This window comes from Panthera pardus, unplaced genomic scaffold (genome assembly GCF_024362965.1).
Source record: "Panthera pardus isolate Hobbes unplaced genomic scaffold, ASM2436296v1 HiC_scaffold_7, whole genome shotgun sequence".
Lineage (NCBI taxonomy): Eukaryota > Metazoa > Chordata > Mammalia > Carnivora > Felidae > Panthera > Panthera pardus.
The window spans coordinates 59,647,727-59,657,483 of record NW_026527002.1 but is presented as its reverse complement, the minus strand read 5'-3'; positions in this window follow the sequence as shown (position 1 = coordinate 59,657,483).

Sequence of the window (9,757 nt, the reverse complement as noted above, 5' to 3'; positions counted from 1 at the left end):
TGTAGCATGTGATTTTGTTTAATAGCATTATACCCACAGTAGAACTTGTTTGAAAATTGAAGTCATTCCTCTCAAACCCTGCCACTACTTTAGCAAAGAAATTTATGTAATCTAAATCTTTTCATTTCAACATTCTTCACAGTCTTTCCCAGGAGTAGATTCCACCTTAAGAAACCATTTTCTTTGCTCATCCTAAGAAGCAACTCCTCACCCGTTGAGGTTTTATCACAAGATTGCAGCAATTTGGTCCATCTTCAGACCTCTCTTCCAATTCTAGTTTTGCTGTTTCTACCACATCTCCCGTTATTTCTTCCACTGAAGTCTGGCTAAAGTCAAAATCATCCACGAGGGTTGGAATCAACTTCTTTCATGCTACTGTTAATGTTGATATTTGATTTCTTCTTATCAATCACAAATGTCCCTAATGTCCTCTAGCATGATCTTTCCCAGAAGGTTTTTTGATTTACTTTGCCCGATTCATTAGGGAAGTCACTATCTATGGCAGCTAAAGCCTTATGAAGTATATTTTTTAAATAATAAGATTTGAAAATTTAAATTACTCCTTGATTCATGGGATACAGAATGATTTGTTGTCTTAGCAGGCATGAAACCTACATTAAACTCATTGTACATCTCCACCAGAGTTCTTGGATAACCAGATGCATTGTAAATGAGTAGTAACATTTTGAAAGGGATCTTTTTTCCTGAGCAGCAGGTCTCAACAGTGGGTTTAAAATATTCACTCAACCATGCTGTAAACAGATGTGCTGTTACACAGGTTTTGTTTCCCATTTATAGAGCACAGGAAGAGTAGATTTAGCATAATTCTTTAGGGCCCTAGGATTTTTGGAATTGTAAATGAGCATTGGCTTCAAGTTAAAGTCATCAGCTGCATTAGCCCCTAATAAGGAATCAGCTAGTCCTTTGAGGCTTTCAATCCTGGCGTTGACTTCTCCTCTATGGCTATGAAAGGCCCAGGTGGCGTCTTCTTCTAATATAAGGGTGTATTTTCTACATTGAAAGTTGTTTATTGTAACCACTTTCATTGATTATCTCAGCTAGATCTTCTGAATAACTTGCTGCAGCTTCTGTAATATTTGCTGCTTCACCTTGCACTTTTGTGTCATAGCCTAATAAAAAAACATTTACTAGCTTCCAGTTTTCTTCTACAGCTTCCTCACCTCTCTCAGCCTCCATCATCCTGAAGAGAGTTAGGGCCTTGTTCTAGATTAAGGTTTGGCTTAAGGGAATGTTGTGGCTGGTTTGATCTTTTATCCAGACTGCTAAAACTTTCTCCGTATCAGCAATAAAGCTGTTTCCCGTGCTTATCGTTTGTGTGTTCACTGGATTAGCACTCCTTCAAGAACTCTTCTTTTGCATTCACAGTTTAGCAGGCTGATTCAAGAGGTCTCACTTTCAGGCTGTCTCAGTTTTTGACATGCCTTCCTCACTAAGTTTAATCACTTCTAGCTTTTGATTTAAAGTGAGAGACAGGCCATTCTTCCTTTCACTTGAACACTTAGAGGCCACTGTAGGGTTATTAATTGGCCTAATTTCAATACTGTTGTGTCTCACAGAATAGGGAGGCCTAAGGAGAGGGAGGGAGAGAGGGAAATGGCCACGTAGGAGGAGGAGTCAAATACATACAACATTTATCGATTAAGTTTGCCATCTTATAATGGAGGCAGTTCATGGTGCTTCAAAACAATTACAATAGGAACATCAAAGATCACTGATCACAGATCACTATAACAAATATAAGGATGATGAAAAAGTTAGAAATATTGCAAGGATTACCAAAATGTGACACAGAGACATGAAGGGAGCAAATCTTGGTGGAGAAATGGTTCCAATAGACTTGCTCAATGCAGGATTGCCACAAACCTTCAAGTTGTTCAAACAAACAATCCCCACAGCATCTGCAAAGCACAATAAAATGATGTATGTTTGTATATAGCCAGTGAACAGAAAGTCCACCTGCTTCTTAAAACCCCTGACCTGGAAGAGATCCCTATTATTTTTTCTTCTGTTGTTGAAAAATAGTGACATGACCATCCCTGAGTTCAAGGGGAGGGAAAACCTACTAATCACGGGTCCCTGCCTGGGTAGCTGTCTCTCAATTAGCATGACAGTGTGGCATAAATTTGTGTGGACAGTAAACTACTTCTGTGACAGTGGACAACAAATCCTAAATAACAATTAATTCTCTTAGTGTGATTCCCCTTCAGATATTAACCCTAGTTTTGTGCATTTCATATTTTTGTGCTAATTTATATTTCTATATGACCACTCTCCTCATTTTCTACTTTCCTTGATGCATGAGATGGAATTTATTGTTGGTGTGCTTTTGAACATTCACTGACTTCATGACAGCCCCATTATGAATTTGAATATGTGAAGATGGCTCCTGTAAGTGATTAATCAATAGGCACAGTGCCATCCTGGATCACCTCATCCTCATGAAAGAGACTGAGCAGCTGAAGTAAAAGAGGATGGTACCTGGGCACGTTTGATTTGTTTATTGTCATTCTTCCATTATAAATAGAAAAAGATAATACAACCAGAAGGAATTTAGCTAAGCAAATATTCATTGTTTATGTGACACCTGTCATGAGAATCAAGTAACATTCATGAAAATGGCCAAATGAGGGCCCTTCCAAAAGGAAAGATGTGAGGAGAACAGTCTTTAAACCTAGAGAGGAAAGGAGAAGAGAGGATAAAACTGGGAGTTCAAGCCCCCTGAAAATTTAAATTTTGTAAGATAAGTAGGTGTGTGAAGAAGCTAAAAGTAATTTTATTTCTTTTGTTACACATTTGATTTGTGTTAAGAACAATTGGTACTCTCACATAATTAAAGCAGTTCTGACATTTTGGTATGTTTCATTGTTGGGCTATGCACAGAATGTTCCTACTGTCTTTGTTAATGTATTTTGAATAAAGATGGGTTTTATATTCACTCTGACCTTGTGATACTACCTTGAGCTGCACACTACTTACTGTATAAAAAGATAAAAGAACTTTACAATGATCAGCTTGGCTATTAATGAAAAAATTGCTTATTGCCAAAGGGAAATGCATTTTGCACTACTCTAAATTGAATGACAGTTTATCCTGTTAAAATTATTTTTGTAGGGGCAATGTGGCCTCAAGGAAAATCTGTTATCTTGTGATTCTTGTGGATAGGAGCATATTACTCATGATTTGAAAATGCTTTGGGGAAATAAAATTAGTGGCATTTGTCAATATTAATCTAATCTCTTGATTACACTCTCTAAAAAGGAAAGACATGGGTATGTGATTTTTTTTTTAAGAATACTTAAAATTTTTAAATAGCATAGATTTGGTTTTGGAATGTATTGCATTTTTTTCTTCCAAGAATGCTTCCTGTCTTATGCATGTTTTGTCCAGGATTAAATTAAAGTAATAGTTAATTATTCTTGTATTCACAGCATAACAATTCGGCAACTTTACATAAAATCTCCAGAATACAGCCAAGAAAATTTAAGTCCTTAAGTGGCCAAGATTGATGTCATAAAGTCCATGTTTGGATACTTCCTCATCTGAGACCATCACAGACCCTCAATCAGGGCTTATTTAAGTCTAATTCATCAATAGTTATAACTACTGTGAGGATATAGGAAGTTGATTAGACAAGACAAAGAGATTTCCAAAAAATTTTTCGGAAACACACAGAAACACCCTGGCCCTAGAAAGTCAAATCTTCATTTATTCAACAAATATTCACAGACTGAGCACTGCTGTCAGCATGGGGTTTAGAGCAAGGAACAAGAAAGTCATGGTGTCTTCCTTACTTGAATTTCATTCAAATGGAGAAGACAGACAATGAACAAGTAAATGAATAAGTGTGTGAATTCAGTGGCAAGAAGTGGTTTAAAAAATCAGGGAAAGGGGTTAGATCGTTACTAGGTGATGTTATTTTATATAAAGTCATCAAGAAATATCTTTCTCCTAAGAATTATTTGAGCAGGAACCACTGCATGTGGTGACCTTAAAGGAAATCTTTCCAGAAAGAAAACGCAGCTAGTGTAAACATATTGAGGCTGCCCTTTCCAGGACAGTGGGGTCAGAAGTCCCCAACGTTCCCACTTGGATCTTCCAAAGATCTGAGACATTTTGTGCCTGCTGTGGTTGCAGCATATAGAAGTCGGGAGCAATTGGAAGATACAAAATCATAGGAATTCTCAGGTAAGGCCAGGTAGCTACACACAGAACCAAAGAGTAGGAAGGAATCATAACGTGAAACCAAATGGAAGAAACTGTGGCAAGCTAATGAGATGGCACACTCAGTGAGTGCTCAGAGAGAGTTGTACTTTTGCTTATGTGTAAATGCTTCTTAGAAAGGGATGCTGCCTCTGCCTTAGAAGTCCTTGGAGTTAAGATAATGGGCCCTAAAACTATTCTTGTAAATCATTCAACAATTGTTCCTAAAGACTCTGAACCATCAAGAGAAGATTAAATCAGGTTGAGTATGCACTGTGTGAAAAGTAGGGAAGTTTAAAAAAATTTTTTTTTACATTTATTTATTTTTTGAGAGACATAGAGCACAAGTTGGGGAGGGGCAGAGAGAGGAGGAGACACAGAACCTGAAGCAGTCTCCAGGCTCCGAGCTGTCAGCACAGAGCCCGACATGGGGCTCGAACTCACAAACCATGAGATCATGACTTGAGCTGAAGTCAGAGCTTAACTGACTGAGCCACCCAGGCGCCCTGGAAAGTAGGGAAGTTTTATTTATTACTATTATTAATAGTCATCCTCTGAAGAATAACCAATTTCCTGAAAAATCTCCATTGCCTGGGGGTTGTGATATCTGTGATTATACAGCTATTTGTGTTCTTGGGACCTAAGTATGGTCAGAGGGGCAGGGGGAGAGAGGAGTCTGTTGAAAGTAAAGTGGAAAAAAAAATTTTTTAATTATTGTTAACTGAAGACTATACTTTACCCCAGTTTCCTTAGTTTTTACCTAATGTCCTTTTTCTGTCCCAGGATCTTTTCCAGAATATTACATCACGTTTATCTGTCATATATCCTTAGGGTTCTCTTGACAATGACAGTTACTCAGACTGACTTTGTTTTTGAAGACCTTGACAGCTTTGAGGAGTACTGGTCATGTATTTTTAAGGCACCTTGTTTTGGAATTGGTCTGATACTTTCCTTACGATCAGACTGGAGTTACGGAATTTGGGGAGGAAAACCACAGAGATAAGGTGCCATTCTCATTAAACCCTATCAAAGGAGCATACTGTCAACCTAACATCACTGTCCATGTTCATCTTGATCATCTAACTGGGATAGTACTTGTCAGATTTCTCCATTTTTAAGTTACTCTATTTCCTCCTTTACATATTTCCTCTTTGGCAGGAAGTTACTATGTGTAACCCACATGTCAGGGGTGGCAAATCATATTCCACCTCCACCTTCTTAAGGGTGGGGTATCTACATAAATTATTTGGAATTATTCTGCAAGGAATATTTGTCTATTCTCTTTCTTATTTATTTATTCAATGACTTCCTTGTATCGCTATTGACTGTTGGTTATTTATTTCACACTTCAATTTATAATCCAATATCATTTTATTTATATGTTCAAATTTTTCTAGCTTTGGCCATTAAGAACTCTTTTATGAGGCTGTGTCCTTTCAACATAGCTCTATCAATTAAAAGAAAAAAATTTGGGCACTTTCTTAATTTCTGGTAGTACAAATACTTCAGGCTTATTATGAATATTTTGTATGTCAGTCCTAGAATTTGTTATTTCTCCAAGGATCCCTGGTTCCTTTTATATGAGAATGGTATTAGAAACTAAGATCTGAGCAATACGTGTGCTCCTTGGCTACTGAGATATTCTTGGTACAAGGCCCTCTCAGTTGATAGAGCGACATAATATATGGGTGTGTATTAATTAACCTGTATATATACACACATTTATAAATAGTTCATTTGTAGCCATCTGTATCTATATTAAGTTAAACATGTATTTCACACTGATGTCTCCAACCCTAATCCATCACCAAATCGATCATTCCAGCCTTCTCCTTTCATGCATCTGTAACTCCCTCCCGATTCCCAACTGTGAGAAAAACCTGGCTCCTGCTATCTGCCATCCATCTACTTAATGTTCAATTCCAGTATACATTTGTAGTGTTTTCATAATTTTCAAATTCATACTCCATTGGGACGCAAATTTAGCAACATAAGTCTTACTCCATTCATTTCTGAAGTTTATTAGGTTAGGACCTTTTCCCCCTTCAAAGAGATTATTTCATTCATTTATAATACAGTTGAGTAATTTTGCCACATTCTGCATTCTAGTTTTGAATCCCCCAAGTTCTAAATTATATATGTTTTAAATTTTATTTCATACTTCAATTTATAATCCAGTATCATTTTATTTATATTGTTGCTAACATACATTAAGGTTTACTGTTTGTACTGTGAAGTTCCACAGATTTTGACAAATAGATACAGTATCATACAGAATGGTTTTATTGTCTTGAAAAAAGTCTCTTGTGCTTTACTATTCAAGTTTCTTTCCACTTGCTGAATGCCTTGCTACCACTGATCTTCCATATCATATTTCTAATTTGCCCTTTCCAGAACATCATAGAGAATCATATGGCTTCTTTCAGTCTTTCATACTGAATTCTTTCACTGAGAAATATATATTTGAGATTATCCATATTTTTAATGACTTTGATAGCTCATTCCTTGTTTATCACAGAAAAATATTCCATTGTTGGGATGCACAAGTTTGTTAACCATTCACCTGTTCCAGGACATCTTGGTTGTCCGGTTTTTTTGTGATTATGAATAAAGTTGCTCCAAATATTCACATCCAGGTTTTTATGTGGATAGAGGTTTTCAAATCACTTGGATAAATACCTAGGGTTGCAATTACCAGATTGCATAGTAAGATTATGTTCACCTTGTAAAGCTGCCTGTCTTCCGAAGTGACTATACCATTTTGCATTCCCAGCAGCAGTGAGTGAGAGTTTCTGATGCTCACCTCCTCACCACCAACTGGTACAGTCACTTTTTCTTAGATTTCAGCCATTCTAATAGGGATGTATTTGTATGTTGTTTAAATTTGCGTTTTTAATAACAAATAATATTGAAAATCTTTTCATATGCTAATTTACCATCTATGTACCTTCTTTTGGGGAAATGTCTTTTCAAGTATTTTACCCGTTTTTCCCCTCTCTGAGCTGCATGTTTATTTAGTGTTGATTGTAGGTTCTTTGGGCATTTTAGCTTTAAAAGTACTTGTACAGGGGCGCTGGGTGGCTCAGTCGGTTAGGCGTCTGACCTCAGCTCAGGTCACGATCTCACGGTTCGTGGTTTCAAGCCCCATGTCGGGCTCTGTGCTGACAGCTCAGAGCCTGGAGCCTGCTTCGGATTCTGTGTCTCCCTCTCTCTCTGCCCTTCCCCCACTCACACACTCTCTCTCTCTCAAGAATAAATAAATATTAAAAAGTATAAAAATACTTGTACATACTATAGGACTCACTCAAAAATTAAAATGCACGGATCAAACAACTCATTAACTTTCTGTGTTAGTATACACAAAAGGACGGTTTGTGATTTTGTTAGTTGTTCTTCCTTAGCACTCAAACATTAACTTAGTATTTTGGTTAATGCCTATTGCAATCATAAATAACTTTGATATTTAAACTTTGGGTTGTATTCCTCCTGTCTCCTTTCGTGTAAACTCCATTGAGACCCATCTTTATTCTGTTGCATTCCCTTTTAAAAAATGTTTATTTATCGGGGCCCCTGGGTGGCTCAGTTGATTAAGCCTCCGACTTCGGCTCAGGTCATGATCTCCCAGCATGTGGGTTTGAGCCCCACGTCTGGCTCCAGGCTGACAGCTCAGAGCCTGGAGCATGCTTGGGATTCTGTGTCTCCATCTCTCTCTGCCCCTCCCCTGCTTGCTCTCTTCCTCTCTCTCAAAAATAAATAAACATTAAAACATAAAATAAAAAAAATAAAAAATATGTATTTATTCTGAGAGAGAGAGAGCATGAACAGGGGAGGGGCTGAGAGAGAGTGAGAGTGAGAATCCCAAGCAGGCTCCACGCTGTCAGCACAGAGCCCAGTGTGGGGCTTGAACCCATGAACCATGAGATCGTGACCTTATCCAAAATCAAGAGTCAGAAGCTTAACCAACTGAGCCACCCAGGCACCCCATGTTGCACTCCCTATTTTTAATCAAGACAATGATAGTCACTCAGTAAATGTTGGTTGAATAAATGAATGAATGAATCTGGAAATGAAATAGTGATTACATGAGTTGAGTAGAGACATAGTTTAACATATTCACTAATTTTATCACTTACATAGAGATGTTCAGACATCATATGGAAACACCACCACCAGAAACTTATCAGGCTGCCTGTTTCCAGGTAAACAAATGCTATTTAGAGGATTTTAAAGGACACTATTTGTTTCAATAGGCAATGCACAATGGAATCTAATTTAACTATGCAACTTGAGACTATGGGCTTAAACAGAACTTTTCTTTTTATATCTTCATGTGTGTATTCCTAAAGACACAACTTATTTAATATGATGTGCAAAATATTTAAGTAATGTCTATTCCATTCTTCAAACAAAGAAAATATTTGGAAACGTAGTTAGCATGAAAGTTATTGAAAGAAGCATTTACCTGAACCAACTTTCTAGTAAATATCATCTTGCTGTTGTTGCTTTGTTCAGATACACTTGCGTGCTTTGGATGATGGCTGAAATTACCTACAACAAACCTGGAATCACCTTGTTTAAAGAAATTTACAATACATGCTGCAATTTCCAAATCAAGAAAGAGAACATAGTTTTGATAGAAAGGAACAAATACAAATATACTATGAATTCAAATAGCTGACTTATCTTCATGGAAAAAATACACAGTGAGATCAGAAGATAACATGGGCAGTCATCTATGTTTTATTTACCTACTAGAATGCACAGTTGAATAGTAAGCTATGAAGTAACTGAAAACTCCACCCAATACTTACTTAGTAAAATGCCTTAGCAGGTTACATTGTATGAATTTATATACCACTCTACCTGCGGGCAACTGGACTTCTTGGCTCCCTTCACACATCTCATAGCATTTCACCTGAGCAGATTCAACTGATATTATTTAGAGAAGGACCACAAACTGGTTTTGAAAGATTAGAAATTTCAACCTTACTGTGCTTCCGTATAGTACATTCATATGAAAAGGTATTGAGAATAACACAGAAATATGTGACCTATTGACACAGCAAATATGCAACATGAATGGGTTTGCTAGTAATTGCATATTGACAAGACACTCTTTGTGTAATGAAAAGGATTTTGCGTCTCTTCAGTGTATTTGCTTGAGAGTGCCATGTGATGTTGACATACCGTATGCCTCCGTGTTCCAAAATTTTTTTAATCACATAGTGTGTTCTTCCATGATGTGAAAGCTACTATCTCACTCAAACCCATTATACAAATTAGCAGGCTTTGTTCTTTTCATGTTTTGCTGGTAGGCATTAACATGGACGCTATGAACATATTGGAGCTGGAAGTAATGAAGTGAAATTGCTCACATCATTACTTTAAATTGAATGCAGACAGTTCATCTGCTTTATAGAAGTCATGAGATTCTTTTACCTGAAAGGTTAAAAACATTGAATATCAAAATTTAAACAACTACAAAAATCTACATTTTAAAGCTGCATTTTTTCCCTCAGACACTACCTGTATGATA